The sequence below is a fragment of the Dasypus novemcinctus genome, chromosome 20 (assembly GCF_030445035.2).
Source record: "Dasypus novemcinctus isolate mDasNov1 chromosome 20, mDasNov1.1.hap2, whole genome shotgun sequence".
Taxonomy (NCBI): domain Eukaryota; kingdom Metazoa; phylum Chordata; class Mammalia; order Cingulata; family Dasypodidae; genus Dasypus; species Dasypus novemcinctus.
The window spans coordinates 31072396-31091463 of NC_080692.1; the positions used below are offsets into that span (position 1 = coordinate 31072396).

Below are 19068 nucleotides of genomic sequence, written 5' to 3' on the forward strand. Positions count from 1 at the left end.
ACCTCCCATGTGGGAGTTGGGCACCCAATTGCTTGATCCACTTCTGCTCCCTCTGTTTACTTATTTTTTCTTGGCATCATTCACATTTCCTGCTTCTTGGCTTCTTAGATAATATCAGATTAGATTACAGACATTGTGAGTTTATGTTTATGGATGCTTTAATTTTGTTGTCATCGTTTAAAAAATGTTAGGTTTGTAATCTTACATAAAGAATGTCAGACAGTTAATTTACTTGCCCATACGCTGTCATTTTATAACTTGATTTTAAACTTTGCTACTAGGGTCTAAGTGTGGACTTCTCTTCAGGGATAATTTATCTCTACTATTATGGTAAGACCTCCCTTTACTGAATGGTCCTGGTGATCACTGATAACTCTTCATTCTGGTTGGTCAGAGCTTGGATGTCTCCCCACTCTATTTGATCTCTGAGAATTGTTCAGCAGAAAAGTACCTTGTTATTCTTTACCCAGATTTGTGATTTTCATTCTATATATACACATCCTAGTATTCAGCAGACACAAAGGAGCTCCTTTTATGGAACTCTCCCTACAATTTCTAGCTGCTTCAGACTCCAAAACTCCCATCTTTGTCTTTTCAACTTCAGTGTAGCTGCTTGCTCCCTTTGGATGCTCCTTCCTGCTCCCACAATATAGAAAATTCCTTCCAGTGATAGACAGAGTGATTATACTGCTCACTTTATTTGTTTTACTTTTCTCAAGTAACACAGTTCTGAGCCTTTTGTTGTATAATGTCTGAAAGCACCTGTTGTACATTTGCTAAATTTTCCAGTTAATTACAGTGACAGTTAAGTCTGATACATGTTAATCAATCATGACTGATGGTGTTATGCTATAAACTTTATAACATATATTTTTTAAAGATTTATTTTCTCAGCAGAGTTGCAACACCTACCATCCAGTTCATTGGACTTATGCTGGACAACTTACAAGAAGATGATGATGGACAATGACCATCCCAAGGAACAGAGGGAGTCTGCAAGAAGATAGTCCCATCCATCTGTCCCATGGGATTAATGCCTTCTCTCAAATAGAGATGGAGTGGTCATCACCATTCCAGAATCTGCAGGATTGGGAAATGAATGACGGATAAGAGTAGACTTACTAGTATTCTAGTATAGACTTATGGTGATTTTATCAATGGAAGACCTTTTATCATTGATGTAGAGGCAGTGACCACTGGAGGTTCTGAGGGGAGGGAGAGGGAAAAACAGGTATAATATGGGGATGCTTTCAGGATCTCGAAATTATCATGAATGACATTCCAATGACAGATACAAGCCATTATATATCTTGTCATAACTGACAAAATTGTGCAGGAAAAGAGTGTAAAATACAATGTAAACTATAATTCATGCTTAGTGGCAATGCTCTAAAATGTGCTCATCAATTGCAACAAATGTACCACATTAATGAAAGATGTTGTTAATGTGGGAAAATATGGGAGAGGTTGGGAGTGAGGCATATGGGAATTCCCTATATTTTTTATGTAACACTTATGTAATCTAACTATCTTTAAAAAATTAAAACATATATAAAAAAGAAATGGTTCTGCATCATCTTGCCATTATGCATTTTGTTAAAACCTGTAAAAGTGTATGGTACAAAATGTAAACCATAAAGTAACCCATTGACCATGGTTATTAGCAATGCTTCACTATTTGTTCTTCAATTGTAACAAATGTACCATACTCATGTAAGAAGTTAATAATAGGGGAAAATGTGAGAGGGCAAGGAAGGGGTATTGGGGAATCCCCTATATTTTCTATGTGACTTTTCTGTAACTTAAAGTCTCTTTGAAAATAAAGTGAAAAAAATAAGACACTAGGGGGAACATTAAAAAAACAAAACAAAACTAGTGTTAAGATTTCAAAGACACAGAGAAGACAATAATTAAACCATTAGTCACATTTAAGGGAGCGCTAACAAAAGGGAAGTTGTGTGACTCATACGTGTCAGGCAGTTACAAAATAAAGGAAATATGTTCTGAAATAAATAAGAGAATATTAGAATCAAAAGAAACCATTGAGTCATCAACTTCGAATGCAGCTTAAGAATTTAGGTGTAAACAAAAGTGAAAGGACTTGATAGCTGGAAAATGTGCTTATTAAAACTTCTTCACTAAGCAGCTCTGAAAATGCTAAAACTAATGGAGCTGCTTTTATATTAATCTAATTTTGGAAAGTTACTCTTTGCACTTAGTTCCCTGAAGGATATTAACCAGACTTTCTCAGTTTTGCTTACAGGAATAAGATAATGACTCAAAGCAAAACTAGAAAGTGTGGCTGGCAGAGAAAGAAGTCATGAAGGCCTTGCATCTACACAACAATATCAAAACTGTGGTTTACTAGCAGCTAAATCCAAAGATGAGTTGAGCATGCTTGAGACAGCACAGGACTGAGAAATTGCAGGTACCCTCCTCACAAGTGCCCTGGCATCACTTGTTCTTTTTCTTGACTGACCCTTCTCTTTCTTTTTTCTCTTTGCCTTTAAAAGCCATACTTTAAACTTATTTTGAATTGGTTTTGGGTAGATTCCCACAGTTCCTTGCTTGAGCACTTGCAATACATCGTCTTCTCACTAAGAGCTGCATTTATCCCTTGTGGTGATGGAATGGGAGGTCCTGTCTAATGGAAATAGCCATGCACATGTTAACGATTTGGTGAGCCAGCCAGGAGCCATGATGCTCTGGGATGCAGCCGCATGGAGCACACCTGATCCTTGTCTCATGGGCCATGGGGTTTCCCTGGATCCCTCAGCTCCATGCTTAGCAGCTGCTAGGGGATTCCCCTGGAGGACCAAAGCTGGAGGTTCCAGGTGAGGTTTCTGCTGGTGGTGGACCCTGGGCACATTGTGTGAAGGGGATTTTAAAGCTGAGTTTTCCCTATACTTGGTAAGTGTGTGAAATTCTCTTTGTGATTTCTCAACTGTGCCAGCTTTAAATTTGTTGGTCTGCTCTTGCCAAGGAGACTGTTGAATGGGTTTTTCTGGTCTGCTCATGTTGAGACTTTTGGATTGGCTTTGTCAGTCTGCTGATGCTGAAAGTACTGTTGACTTTTGACTTAATCTGAGTTCATGATTATGCACCTATTAGGTTTGAATCCCAATATTCATGATCTCAGATTTGGGGTTCACCTGCTTATTTTGAAATTGCATTTTTGCTTTGAAGCTGGGAAGCCTGTTGATTTTGAGAGGTTTCTATTCTCGGTGTTCTGTCTTCATGATTTCTTTTGGTGTTGCCTAGACATGCAGAACACTCAGAATGTGCCGGCTTTGTCTTCTCTGGGTTGTATATTGGATAATTGGTCTAAATTTGGAGGAGACCCCCTTAGGAAAAAGAAAATGATTTTCTATTGCAATGTTGCCTGGCTACAGTATAAATTGGATGATGGTGAAGAGTGGTCAAGAATGGCCATTCTTTAAACTTTAAATTGTAATACTATTTTGCAGTTAGATTTGTTTCGTAAGAAAAATCACAAATGGGATGAAGTACCTTATGTTCAAATTTTCTTAGAATTGTATAAGGACCATGAAGGCTTGGAAAAATGTAGATTACTAGTTTTAAAGAGCCGAAGGAAAGTTCCTTGAGAGCCTCTAGTGACTTAAGGGAGAGAAGCCCTTAAATGATATTCTATTCCCTCCTCTGCCACCCTTTGCATGTTTGGTGGTGGCTCAAGATGCCCCTCCAGCACCTCTTCATGATCCAGGAGAGGGTGCAGCTGGAGGAATGGCTTCTCCACCCCACATCCATAGTGGTGTACAATTTGGTCAGGGAACAGCCACTTCTAGGGTAGGGCAATTCTCAATGTGCTAAGTCCCTTTAGGAATTGATGATTGTGCTGGTACATGCCTTGTTCTCAACCTCTGATTTAATATATTGGAAAAATAACATCCCTGGCTATAGAGAAGATTCTGAACAAATGAGAAGGTTGTTCGTACCTATCTTTGCCACACTCACACTTAATTGGGCAGATATTCAGGCATTATCAAATGTTTTACTGACTCCAGAGGAAAGACAGGTGGTTTTGGAGAAGGCTGGGCAAGCAGGTGAGCTCCTGAGGAAAAGAGTCCTGCAGAACTGTTTTGGTTGTCCCAGGAGATGCAGTTCCTGAAGTAGATCCCCGCTGGGACCCAAATGTGCCTGCAGAGTGTAACCAGTTGATCGTTATAAGGTAGGTGTTTTGACTGGTTAAAAGAAGGGGGCCCAAAGCAAAAATCTCTGAATAAAATACAAGTACACATAGAATCTATTGAGAATCCCTCAGCCTTTTTGGAAAGAACTTTTGAGGCATACCATAAATACAATGATATAGACCCAGAGAAGCCTAATAATTATAGAATTATTAGTATTACCTTTATTAGTACTCCCGACATCCATTGTAAGTTGGAGAAAATAGAAGGTGGGCTTTCGATGCCTACACCAATGCTAAGAGATGTTGCCTTCAAAGTATACAATAGGGGAAGCAGATGTGGCTCAAGCAGTTGGGTGCCTGCCTCCTACACAGGAGGTTCTGGGTTTAGGTTCTGGTGCTTCCTAATGAAGACGAGCAGATGCCTGCACCTGCTACAATGAGCTAGACACCTAAAAACGAGCAGATGCCACAGGCCAGAAGATGCCACAGCCTGTGGGGAGCAGATGTGGCTCAGGCCGTTGGGCACTCGCCTCCCATGTGGGAGTTCCTGGGTTTGGTTTCCTGTGCATCATGAAGAAGGCACGCAAACAATGAGCAAACAGATGAGAGAAACACCTGGGGAGAGTGGGGGATAAAAAATAAAGTAAATAAATAAATAAATATATTTTTTAAAGTATGCAATAACTGGGAACAAGGCCAGAAGTAACAGCTAGGGCAGCAGACTGCATTGTTAGCAGCCACTCTGAGTGGAAACGGACTACAAGGAGAGTGAGGCAAGGGATTTAAGAGGCGAGCTGGTAGGCCTACTAAAGAATAGTGTGCTTATTGAAAGGAAAAAAGGATACTGGAAAAAGAATGCCCCAAATTGGTTAAAAAATAAATAAATAAATAAATAATATAAATAAATAAAATAAAATAAAATGAAAATGATGGCCTGCAGGCTTGAGTCAGAGGATTCTATTAGGGAGGTCCGAGGATACTGGCAGTCCTTTCATCTGCCATTCCCATCTCCCACCAAGAACCTTGGCTGAAAGTAAAGGTGGGAAGTAACTAATGGGCTTTCTCATCGGTAAAGGGTCAGCCTATTCACTGCTGAATCAACAAACAAGCAGAGACTGATAGTCGGAGAAAACAGAACCCAGCTACAGTGCCTTTACAGCCTCTGGATGGCAAAATTGGAAAGGAATATTTACAGCTTCAATTTTTGTATGTGTCTGAGAGTCCTATAACCCTATTGGGAAGATTTGTTGACCAAATTAAATGCTCAAGTTGTGTTTTTAGGAGAGGTAAAAATTTCAGCACCCCCTGACAAAGGACTGCATTTGCAAGGTGTTCTCCAAAGAGCTGCTCCTGGATTTCTATCCAGGTTCTTGGCTATGCTGCAGAAATGAATTTCAAAAGAACGCCAGTAATTTATTCTGGTAAGGAGGGAAGAGAAATGGGAGAAAATAACAGAAAATAACAGAGCAGGGGTCCCAGGTAGTGAGGAAGGGGATGAAAAGCTATACTTCTCCATCATAGATTATAAATCCCCAGGGTTACTTGCGTGGCCACGTGGTGGGGGAAAAATGGCAAAAATGACACAAAGAGGGCAGGACAGGTCCATAGGCCAAAAGAGCAAGGCAAGAGAGCTCGGGCTCCAGTTTGTTGGCTTTTAAAAGGTTAATTATTCCACCCCTTTGCTAATGGCAGGGGAGGGGGCTCCAGCTGTTTGCTGTTTGGATTGATTACCCCACCCTTCAATTCCTTCGTGAGGACCCAAAGAAAAGTTCCTAGAGAACACCCGGGACTTTTCCTTGTTCCCAGGAAAAGTCTTTGTTCTAGGTAGCAGAATCCTGTGGGTGGGGTTCCTCCAGCAGCCATATTGCAGGTTGCTGATGTCCACGTGGATTCTCTGTTAGGTTCCAGATTGTCTCTTAATTCCCTATCTTATTAGTCTGCTTCAGAACCAAAGAACCTGAAAAGGACCCTATGTCAGCCCACATTTTGGAACAAGTCCCCTCTGAGGTATGGTTTTCTGGTGTCCCAGGGGAGGCTGTAACTGCCTCCCCAGTAAAGACTGAGCTCAAAATGGGAGCAAATCTATCCAAGGTACATCAACACCCTTATCATTGCCAGCGAGGAGAGGCACTAAACCAGTAAGAGAGACATTAAAAGGAGCTTATCAGTCTCCATATACACACCTATATTTCCAGCCCCGATGCCCGGCACTAGTAATGAATACAGGTTCCTGCAGGATTTGAGAGCTACAAATAAGATTGTAAAAGATGCTTACCCAGTTGTGCCTAATCCTTACACTTTGTTAGCCACTTTAACTGGAAATTTTAAATGATTCTCTCTATTGGACTTAAAAGATGCCATCTTTTGCATACCAGTGGTTTTTGAGTCACAGGAAATATTTGTCTTTGGTGGCTTTTGAGTCACAGGAAATATTTGCCTTTGAATCGGAAGACCCACACTCAGAAACTAAAGAACAATTTACATGGACTGTTTTACCATAAGAGTTTAAGAACTCCCCTTTTTGGGGAAGTCTTAGCTAAAGATTTATGGGATTTGCAATTTTGGGGCAGCGTCTTACACCAATATGTAGATGACATACTAATAGCCAGTGAAACTGCGAAGATTTGGATGCAAGTCCAGTAGAACTTTGAATTTTCTAAACTGCTGAAGATACAAGGTATCTCAGAAAAAGGCTCAAACTACTAAATTCTGTGTTAAATACCTAGGATATTTCTAAGATGAAGAGGCAATTACAGGGTTTTTTGGGGATTGGGGATCTTCTGCCACAAGTGGATCCCAAACTTTGGACTCATTGCCAAACCTTTGTATAATGCTGTGCAAGGCTCAGACAGAGAAGCCCGGGAGTGGACTGGAGGCTGCTATCAGGACTTTCACCAGAATAAGGAAAAGCTGAGCACTGCTCCAGTTTTGGGACTGCCTGACATACATAAATCTTTTGACCTGTTTGTACGTGAAAGGCAAGGAGTAGAGCTTGGTGTTTCCATACAAACTTTGGGAGAACATTGCAAGCTGGTGGCATATTTCTCAAGGAAATTGCTTTTGGTAATGTAGGGTTGGCCACCTTGACCTCAGGCTGTGGCTGCTATTGCGATGTTCTACAGGAAGCTGCAAAGTTTACCTTGGGTCAGGAAGTTGCAGTGCACACCCCGCACAGTGTGCTTTCCCTCTCAAGCAAGGCAGGCAAGGAAAACATCAGGCTCTATTACTGAATAAACCAAATGTGTGCCTCTTAAGTTCTACAACTCTAAACCCAGCTTCTCTGTTACCAGAATCCAGTGGACCACCTTTGCATGACTGCGTTCAGGTAATTGAGGAGGTGTTCTCCAGTTAACATCCTTTAAAAAGAACCTGACTTGGGGGTGTTCACGGATGGGAGTTTTATGGATCAAGAACATTGATGAACTGGATATGCTGTTGTGACCTTAACAGAGATGCTAGAGGCCAAACTGCTGCCACCCGGTACTTCAGCCCAAAAGGCTGAACTTATTGTCCTGATCTGAGTCTTAGTCATCAGACAAGGTAGGAAAGTAAATGTTTACATGGATTCTTACTATGCTTTTTCCATAATACATACCCATGCTGCAATTTGGAAAGAAAGAGGGCTTTTGATCTCCAATAATGAAGAGATTAAACATCTAGAGACTATATTAGCCCTACTAGAGACTGAATGGCTACCCATAGAAGTTGCAGTAATGCACTGCCCAGGGCACCAAAAGTCTGACAACCATTTAGCAAAAGGAAATGCTAAAGCTGACTTGGCAGCAAAAAAAGCCTGCCCAGACGTAGTTCAAAGTTCAGGGAATGAGAAAATTAGCTCTTATCTAAACTTTGGACTTTTTCTCTCTTACCCCATCCTATGAAATAAAAAATTTCGACAGAGCTAAAGAATAGGGATTTAATGTCAAGTCAAAAGAAGGATGGCTGCAGTCAGAATTGGGCCAAGTTTTGTTACCTGACAAAAGAGTGGAACCTGTACTATCATATTTGCACCAAGGAACCTACTATGGAAAAGAGGCCTTTGCAGCATGGATTAGAGGAAATATGGTAGGGTCAAAGCAACAGTTCATAAGATTATGGACAAATATGTTCTATGTCATAAAAATAACCCAAAGACTAGCAGACCCCATTTGGCAGCAGGGATGCAAGCTAAGGTTTTTCATCAGAGAAGAGTTGCAAATAGACTTTACAGTAATGCCCTGAACAGCTAGAAACTTCCACTAACTCCTAGAATTGATTAGTACATTTTCACTGTGGGTAGAAGCCTTCACTCACACTGAAAGAGAAGCTGAAGTTACAAAAGATTTTGTTAAATGAAATAATACCTAGATTTGGTGTCCCGCTCACCATTCAAAGTGATAATGGCAGTGCCTTTGTTTCAAAAATAACTCAAGAAGTTTTAAGGTACTTGGGATTAATTAGAAGTTACATGCATCATTGAGACCTCAGTCGACAGAAAACTGAAAAGATGAATCATACTTTGAAGAAAATTATTGCTAAGGTATGCCAGGAACTTGTCCTTACTTGGGACAAAGTGTTGCCTTTTGCCCTTCTCAGAATTCGAATTGCTCCAAGAAACAGACTAGGTTTAAGTCCTTTTTTTAGGAGGTACTGGGGATTGAACCCGGGACCACATACATGCGAAGAAGGTGCTCAAGTATTGAGCTACACCCACTCTGTTAAATCCTTTTGAAATGACTTATGGAAGGCCTCGCCACAAAAATATAATGGGAAAATTTTATGCAAAGTATGTATTATAAAGTGTAGAAAGATGCAGTCATTTCCCTAGGAAATACTATGAAAATGATTTCTGAATTTACAAGTAATTGACTTTCTTTCTCTACAGGCTTGACTTTATACCATTATAAACCAGAAGATTTGGTATTACTAAAAACTTGGAAGAATAAGCACCCTGATGACCAATTCACACCAAAATGGGAAGGACCTTATGTTATATATTTAACTATCCACTCTTCTTTAAAATTTTAGGGTGTCAGGCCATGGATTCACCACTCATGAGTTAAGCCAGCTTCCCTAGAAGAAAAAGTAGAAAAAGACAACTCCTACTCATGCACCTCCACTGATGACTTTTCTGTAGGTCACCCAAACCATTATAATGCTTGGAATTATCATTCTTTTCCTTTTTCTCCTATCACAATTGATGCAAGTTAATATCTTTTAAAAATAGACTATAGCAGTAACTGCCCTTTATTAGAAAAATGACTGTTGGGTTTGTAGCTATTTGCCAACTGCTAAAGAAAAGTGAAGAGTCTCTAAACTAGAAGATTATTTTCAGATCTCCCCAATGTATACTTCAACCCAGGTTGGGCAAGGTTGGTTAGTAGCAGAGAGTGGAATTTTACATGGAGATGCCCTTGTTTGTACAGAAGAGAGGGATGTCTCTACTCAGCCAAGCCCAGTAAGTGACCTACCCCATTGCAAGTGTGATAGAACAATTTTTCTATGGAAAGATGAATTGCCAGTTGTGGTTCCACTGAAGGAATATGATGGCTCAGAGTTGTCAGCTTATTTGCCTCCTGATGGAGCTGGTTGGCTCTATGGGTCTAAATTCTGGTCAGACTTACCTTATAATGGGGTAGAGAGATGCACTATTGGGTATCCCTTTCTACCTGGACAGATACTTAAAAATTTACCTGAGACCCCAAGTAATATTAATGTTGTCGAAGTGGAGAGAGGTTCAATTATTTGCATATAGAAAGGCCAGGACTCAGGAATGATTTGGGGAAGAAAAATGATTTATTTATGGCCAGCTGGACTCGGGAGCTTTCTGTTCAAAACCTGAGCCCTGAACAAGATTTTCAAGTTCCTTTAATACAAGGTGGGGAGTCAAATGATGCTTTTATGAAAGAAAACGACTTTGTTAGTTGTTTGTCTGAGTACCAGATAGGTTTTGAATTAACATAGCATCCACATTCCGTCTGGATGCAGCCTTGAATACACATCCTTTCTGAACATTCAAAGTCTAAAGGGCCTATATTACTTAATTGGATTTCTAGGCACACTTGGATACAGAATTAGATAATTTTGAATTCATGCAGACTATATTATGTTTCCCCTCCAAGGCCAAGTTTAAGTTTATTTAAGCTTCAGCATCATTATTGTCAGAGTCTCTCTGGACTGACTGGTATGTATACAGAGTTTGCATTGCTAAATTGTTTCCCAGGACTGGAGTCATTGCCATGGTCACCAAGGGCAGGACTGCAGTTTCTCTCTGTCCCACACGCTCAACTCAGATTATCTACGAAGAGATAAAAAGCCTCCCACCCATAGCCCACATCATTAAAGCTTTGGAGGACCGTTTATGTTTACACAAAGAAGCCATGAACTCAGTCAGATCCAAAAGAGCCTTACCCTGGTAGGAATGGCCTCTATCTACTTTTTTCCCAGAAGGGGGAGCACTAGATACTCTCATGCAGGTCACTGCCCTGGCAAATGTTGCTACTCAGTTTAGCAGGAAGCTAAGCAAGGACTCACTTTGTTACATAAGGAAATGGCCCAGATGAGAAATGTTATCCTCCAAAATAGAATGGCTTTGGACCCATTAACTGCAGCTCAAGGGGGAACATGTGTGTTAATTGGTATAAAATGCTGTACCTACATACCTGAGGAATATGATAATGTCTCCTCTGTACTGGATCATATGCAAAATGATATTAAACATGCTACAAACTTTGGCAGACTTGACTCATTTTCTGAGTGGTTAATGAACTTATGATGTGGAGAGTGGCTATCTTAAGTTCTGCCTTTATTTTGCTTGCCATATGCTTGTCTTGCAGCTGCCTGTATTTTCTTTGTGAGTTTATATCTAGGGCATCCTTCAACATGATATGAAACTTTTCTTTGCCCCTAATCAACAGGAAGTAACTACAGAAGATGAGACCTTCAGCTATTTTCCCCTATACAAGGAAAGCCCGTGAAGCATATCTTCTTAAGAATAAGAAGAGTGCAACACAAGGGGGGATTTGATAGCTCTAAGACGTGCTTATTAAAATTTCTTCACTTAAGGAGCTCTGAAAATTCTAAACTAATTGAGCAGGTTTTCTGTTAATCTAATTTTAGTAATTTACTCCTTCTCCTTACTGAGAAGGATATTAACCAAATCATCTCAGTTTTGCTTACAGGAATAACATAATATCTCAAAGGAAAACTAGACAGAATGGTATAAATCTAGCTTTTCTCAGAGACAAAAAGTTTGAAATCCTTGAGTGGCTGAGAAAGGAGCTGTGAAGAACTTGCACTTGCACAGCAATATCCAAACTGTGGTTTATTAGGTGCCGAAACCAAGGACAAGTAGAACATGCTTGAGACAACAGAAGACTGAGAAATTCCACATACCCTCCTCACAACACTCCTGATATCACTTAAAAAAAATTTTTTTAACTTATTTTTCTTTTCACGTACTTGTTTTCTTCTCCCTCCCTCCCTCTTTCTCTTTTCTTTCTCTCTCTCCCTCTCTCTCTCTCTCTTTCTTTCTTTCTTTCTTCTCTTTGCCTAGCTCCCATTCTCACTTTGAACTGTGGAAGATCCCCCCAGTTTCCTGCTTATACACTCACAATAACACCTTCTCACTAAAAATAATTTTGTCCTTTCTGGTGCAGAATCCAGAGGGTAATAGCCGTGCGTATGGTAACAGACTAATATTTTATACTGGTAAGTGATGTTAAAAGTAACTCAAAGATATTTAATTATCAGTATACTAATTTACTTATCTTAGGAGCATTTTGAAGAGACTTATGTCAAAAAAACCCAGACATATGAAGAGACAGAAGAGAGAGAAATACTGAGAAGCAGTTTTCAGATATTTTTCTGAAAAGGACTTTTATTATACCTGTGAACATAAAATATAGTTTCGTTGAGCATGAAGTATTAAACTGATAATCACTTTCCCTCTGAATTTTAGTGGCACTGTTTGCCAGATATCATTGTTATTGAAAAATACAATACCATTCCAATTTCTTATTCTGTGTCTGGAACCTAACTTTTTTACTTGGAATCTTTTATTTCTTCACTGTTTTCTGAAATTCCATGATGAGGTGTCTTGTGAATCTATTTTTATCCTTTCTTTTGAATGCTTGATAGGATATTTTAAATAGGAAATGCATTTCTCCAACTTCTGAGAAAATTTCTTTTCTAATTTTCTTTCCACCTTTTTATTCTATTCTCTTTCTTAGCATTCCTTGTAGTGAGGTATTAGGGCTCTTAAGTTGCTATTCTAATATCACTATGTTTTCCTATTTTTTGCTTTCTTTTTAGGTTCTTCAAGCTATGAGAGTTCCTCAAAGTTTTCCTCCAGCAGTAATACAGAATTTGTTTTTAAAAACTTATTTAATTACCCTTTAAGTTCCAGGAGTTCTTTCTTGTTCTCTGATGGTTCTTTTTTCACAGTTTGCTTTTTTAAGTGGTATGATATTTTCTGTAACCTACCTGAGATTATAAATGATAAGAGTTTGTCAAAATTTTCTTTTCTCTGCCACTTTTAGTCTGAACTTCATCTTTCATGTGCTTGTTTTGGTCTCTGCTTCTCTTGAGGTTTTCCTACATGTCTAGTGATCCTTGGCTCTCCAGTAATATGTAAAAGTGAGATACTAAATAAACAACAGGAAGTTCTATGCCTCAGGCTGCTGGGCATTACTTTAGATGGTCAGGCACAGACGGCTCATTTCCTCTTCTCCTCAATATTTGTAGGTATTTTCTATTGGGCTGGGCATTTCTCCAGGACGTGTCCTATATTTTTGTGCCTGGGTACATGAAGCCTGGATATCAAGGATCTGGGATCTGATTAGGGGATAGATCAAAGGGTTGCTCCAGTCCTTATTCTCCTGGCCCCCGAGTTGGCTCCCTTGTTTGTTTGCTCATTGTTTTTTGCTTGTTGTTTTCTCATTGTTTTTGCTCATTGTCCGCTCATTGTTTTTTTCCCCCTGCTTGTTGTCTGCTTGTTGTCTTTTGGGAACTGAATCTAGGACCTCCCATGTGGGAGGTGGGAGCTTGACTTCTAGAACCAAACTACTCCCTGCTCATTTGTTTTTGTTTGTTGTGTGCTCATTGTCTGTTTTCATTGTCTGCTCATTGTTTGTTTTCTCTAGGAGGCACAGGGAACCTAACTCAGGACCTTCCAAGTGGGAGGCAGGTGCTCAGCTGCTTGAACCACATCTTCAGTCAATATTTAGACTTCCCATTTCATTAGTGCCTTTTTTTTTCTAATTCTTTTTTTCTTTTTAAAGACATTTTAGATTACATAAATGTTACATCAAAAATATAGGAGATTCCCATATAACCTTCCCCTCCTCCTCCACTTTCCCACATTAACAACATCTTTCATTAGTGTGGTAGATTGTTACAAATGATTAACACATATTGAAGCATTGCCACTAAGTACGGATTATAGTTTACATAATTTTATAGGTTTTGACAAAAGGTATAACAGCCTATATATGTCATTGCAATGTTATGTGAAATATTAAATACAAATGAGTTTTTATGGCTAAGAGCTTTAGAAGTGAGTCAGGATTCATTCCAGTGGTTACATTTATGCATGTCTCATTAGAATCTCATTGACTGCCACAGTAAACAGTGCCTTTGTTGTTGATAAAGCAACTCATCCCTCAACCTTTCCTTAGCACCCCACTTTTCTGAAATCAGATTTCTTTTGGCTGCCAGACCTTGAAGTTTCATTCTTCTGCAGAGATGTGGAAGTTGCATTTTGGTTGTTCACGGTGAGAAGTATCTCAAGAGACTTAATGGCTCCTTTTACAATTTTTCAGAGTCCTCCAGTTTCTACCCATGTTGCAGTCATACCATATTCATTTTCTATTGGTCCATAACAGATTACCACAAACAGTGGTTTAAAATAACACACCTTTATTATTTTAGGATTTCTGTGGGTTGGGAGTCTGGGCACGGCTTAGCTGGGTGCTGAGCTTGACGATCTCGCAGACTGCCATTGAGCTGTTGGCTTGGGCTGAGGTCCTTTTGAAGCACCATTGGAACAGGATCTGCCTCTGAACTTTCGTGGGTTGTTGCTATCACACTAAGGGTCTTGGTTTCTTCCTGGCTTCTAGCCAGGTCCACCCTGTTTCTTCCAGCAGGAGCTAGGGAAATTTAAGTCTTCAAGGTGTGGTGGGAATATTGATAAAATCAGTATTGTCAGGTTGGTTCATGAAAAGTCAACACTCCAGGACAAGGTTTCCCATTCTAGACCTTTTGGTCCAGATTTTTCTTTGTTGTTGGGGGCTGCCCTGTGCATTGAAAGACGCTTAGCAACATTCCTTAATTCTACCTTAAGCTACCAGTGTCAACCCCCCACCTCCATCCCAAGCTGGACAATGAAAAATGTCTCCAGACATTTGCCCTGGGGGGCAAAATCATCCCAGGTTGAAATCATAGCCCTAGGAGCAGATGGACTCTTGAAGGAGATGAATCTCAACTTCAAAGCCTTCCTGTTACTAAAATTGAACAAATGCTAGTGACACCAACTTTAAAATAAGTATGCTCAAATATTAGTGAAAAAAAATTATATTTATGTCAATACATTTAAATATTAGATCTATCTTAAATATTTTAAAATATTTAAAATATAACAATATAAAAAATTTAAAACACATATTTAGAATAATATGCTCAAGGAAATCAAAGCCATACATTTGAATTTGGGCTACAAACTGGATAACAAAAAATAACAAAATGGAATTTCTATAATTAAACTATAATAACTAAAACCTCTGAAAGAAAAAGAAATCTTTCTTAATCTGATAATATATTTCCCACCTTATCCACAAAAAGAGACCAACCAACCATACAAGCAAGCAAAACTATAGCAAACACCATAGTTAATGATAAATATTGCACATTTTCGTTTTGAGAGTGGGACAAAGACAAAAATGCTCACTATCATAATTTTTCATTAACATGATTATTGCTGGCCTTAGCAAACATGATAAAGTAACAAGGATTTGAACGGCAAAAATATAGCATATAACATGTTATAAATTTGTTCGTTGAAAATCCAAGAAATCTATAGAAAAATGGTTAGAAGAGATAAGTACATTTAGAAGGAAGCTGATGCAAAGTCAATTTAAAAATTATATTTCTATTCACTATCAAGATGAAAATTAAATTTTAGAAGTATACTACATTAATTTTCTATTGCTACCATAACAAATTTAGTGGCTTAAAACTTTGTCCATTTGTTATTTCGGTTTCCATGAGTCAGAAGTCTAAGCACAGTGTAGCCTAGTTGGTTTTCTGCTTAGTGTAGTCCAAGACCAAAATCAAGGTGTCAGCAGAGCTGTGTTCCTTTCTGGGGAAGAATCTCCTTCTCAGACTATTCAGGTTGTTGGCAAAACCAGTTTCTTGTGAATGCAGGGCCACTGTCCCTGTTTCCTTGCCAGCTAGAAGCCCCATCTTTCCTTACCATGTTGCCTTCTCCATCTCCAAACCAAAAATGACGTGTCAAGTCCTTCTCATGTTTCTAATCCTTCTGACATCTTCTGCCTCATCTCTATACATCCAGCCAAGGAAATTTCTCTGCCTTTACAGGCTTGTGATTAGAATGGAACCACCCAGGCAATCCAGGGTAATCTCTGAAGGTCTATAAATGGTCAATATCTAACTATATATGTGTATATATATGTATCCGATATATCTGACAATATCTGAGGGCTGATAACTTTAATTACTGCAAGGTCCTTTTTGCCATGCAACATAATGTAGTCACAGTTCTGGGGCTGTGGACATCTTTGAGGTGGCCATTCTGCGTCCCCAGATGCCCTGCATAATGGTATCACACATGTAATCTAGCTGTGAGCAAATTTAAAGAGATATGCAAGGCTTCTACACCAAAGGCTATAAACATTAAATCATGAGCAGGGATTAAGTTCTCTATTCTGTCCTCTTAGAATTTTTCAGGTTTTCCCATCTGTTAAGCAGGGTTCTTCTCTTGGGCACATTCCTTTCTTTATTTAAACACTCTGAGAATATAATTTACACCATTGAACTGGATATTTGAAAGTGGCTAAAATATGAAGTTTTAGGTTGTATACAAGTGACCATAATAAAAATTTTAAAAATGCATAGAACTACAACATGACGAGTGGAATCTAATGAAAAATGTTGATTTTAGTTAACAGTATTTATGATAATATTGTTCCATCAGTTTTAAAAATATACTACATTGATGCAAAATGTTAATAATAGGGAAAACTGTTTATGTGAGGATGGGATAATATGAGAATTTTGTAGTTTTGTATAATTTTTATGTAAACTTACAATTGCTCTTATAAAATAATAATGTCAACAATAATAAGAAGTATCTCTCAGGTCTGAAAAAATAAATAAAAATGTCAATTTTCACCAACTTGGCTTATGAATTCATTGCAATCCCACCATGTTTCTTGTTGTAACTGCTAAGATGAGTCTAAAATTTATGTGGAAACAAAAAGTCAAGAATAATGAAGAAGAAAAAAAATGGGGAAACATGTTATATACCAAGGCTCATTATAAATTGACAGTAATTAAGACAATGTAGTTTAGCAGAAGTATAGACAAATATATCATTGAAACAGAATAGAGAGTTTAGAGAGTTTGTTATGATGGTGACTGTAGAGCAGTGGAGAAAGGACAGTTTGCTAAATGGTGTTGGCTCCACTAGATAACTATTTGAGAAAAATTACAACTTCACACATCATATAAGAAAAATAACTCCAGGTGGGCTGTGTATCCAAATGTGAATCATGAAACAATAAGGTATCTAAAAGACCATGAGAAAATACATGCTCCCACGTTAGGAAATTGTTTCTTTAAAATGATAAATTCATAAACTGCTTACTTTTAAATTAGGGAATCTGTTTCTCAAAAGACACCATTAACAGAGTGAAAAGCCAAGTCATAGAATGGAAGAGATTGTAACATATATAATCGATAAAGGGATCTTCTCTATAGATAAAGGTATAGACATATAGATAGGTAAAATGCCTATAAATCAGCAAAAATATGACTGAGAAGAAAAATGTGCAAGAGTCCTGAAAAAGCACAATAGAAAACATGTTCAAATGAATAATAAACATGAAGTCTTTCAATTTCAGTAATAATAAAGGAAATGCAAATGATTTAAACTGCAATTAGATGCCTCTGTACCTTCACCAAAATAACTAAAAATAAAAAGACTTATACAGTGCTGATGAGAATATGAATTGATAGAATCTCTTTGGAAAGCTATTTAGCATTGTCTGTTATAACGGAACGTACCCACACTACATGCTGCAGGTACGTAGTGCCTTAGTTTATTAAAACTTCTGCAGCAAATTTTCACCAACTGGGCACCTTAAAACAACAGAAAAGCATTCTGTCACAGTTCTGTAGGCTGAAAGTCTGAAATCAACATGTCAGCAGGGCCATGCTCACTCCAAAGTCTCTCGGGAAGAATCATTCCTTGTTTCTTCCTGGCTTCTGGTGACCCCAGGTGTTTCTTGACTCGTGGCAGCATAACTCCAATCCCCATCTCCATCTCACATAGCCTTCTCTCTGTGTCTGTGTTTCTTCTCCTCTTTGAATAAGGATGCCAGTCAGTGATACAAGGGCCCACCCTAACCACTATGACCTCATATTAACTTGACTAAGTCCATCTGTAACAACTCTATTTCCACAAAAGGCCTCATTCACAAGTACAGTGGTTTAGGACTTCAACATAGCTTTTAGAGGGACACAATTCCAACCACAGCTTATTGTTAACAGAAACTAGTACATGTATATCCCAATGAGAAAGGTAGAAGGATCTCCTTATCAGGATATTGATGAAGTAATAGAAAACAGGAAACAACCGAAGATCCATGAATTGCCCCTATTCTTATAAGAAAATAAACTAGTAAAAAGTAATTAAGTACAGTAACACATAAAAATATGGATGAAATTCAACCACATAATATTGACCACAGGTTTGAACTTAAAATATTATGAAGAAGGAGAGATAACCATAGAGGAATACATACTCCATGGGTCCCATTCATAGAGGGCTCAAAAGTAAACCTCGAAAACAGATTTTAGAAGTGAAGAAAACAAATCCCTCTGCATCTCTGGGTAGAAGAAAAGGGATGGAGATTGAGAAGGAGCAGGAGGGGCTTCTTTGGTAGCAGCAATGATCTGTTTCTTGGTTTGGGCAGTAGTTTCATAGGACCTTGCTTTGTGAAAGTGATTGAACTCTACATTTATATTTTATGTAATTTCCTGTATGTGGGATTTAAGTTATTAGCACTATATATAACATAATAAGAAAATTGTAACCTTGGGCCTCAGAAACAAAATTTTCAAGTACCTTGGCTTAAGGTAAAACAGTGCTTTAGTATGTGCAAACATTTTTAGCATACATTATTAGATTAGGTTATTATTATTATTAGATTATTAGATTTTCCACATACAAAAAAGATATTGAGAAACATGGTTAGGGTCAAGGCTTATGAGAATTTAACTCCCCCCCCCTTCCCCTCTTTGTCACATCACTTATTTCCTCTTACAGCTAGGGAAAATATGAAAGCTATTGTCGAGAGTGCTGCCTGCCACTGCTTCCATTCCATGAACCTGAGAACGAGGCACTACTAAAATCACGTGATCTCGCTCACATGCAAAGGCCACTTGGGTATAAAGAACAATCCACAATTTAAAAAATATTTTTTTAAAATGTATTTTTAAAAGATATATAGATCACATAAAATGTTACATTAAAAAATACAGGGGATTCCCATATGCTTCACTCCCCACGCCCCCCACTTTTCCCATGTCAACTTCTTTCGTTAGTGTGGTACATTGTTTGCAAATAATGAACACATTTTGGAGCATTGCAACACAGGCTGTTGATAGTGAGCTGCTTAAAACAGATGTGCAGTAATGGT

The 19068-nt window shown here is 38.5% G+C and overlaps 1 long non-coding RNA gene across 2 annotated transcripts; it reads left to right on the plus strand.

The window, feature by feature from the left end:
- The first annotated feature begins 3822 nt into the window (after positions 1-3822).
- On the plus strand, positions 3823-10861 carry LOC101446444 (uncharacterized). Of its 2 annotated transcripts, XR_187918.3 has the most exons (3): positions 3823-4189; positions 7441-7690; positions 9015-10861. It is a non-coding gene; the product is annotated as an uncharacterized lncRNA (long non-coding RNA). The 2 variants fall into 2 exon arrangements; XR_011646664.1 differs by lacking the exon at positions 3823-4189 and having other exon boundaries at positions 6945-7690.
- Positions 10862-19068: the final 8207 nt, after the last annotated feature.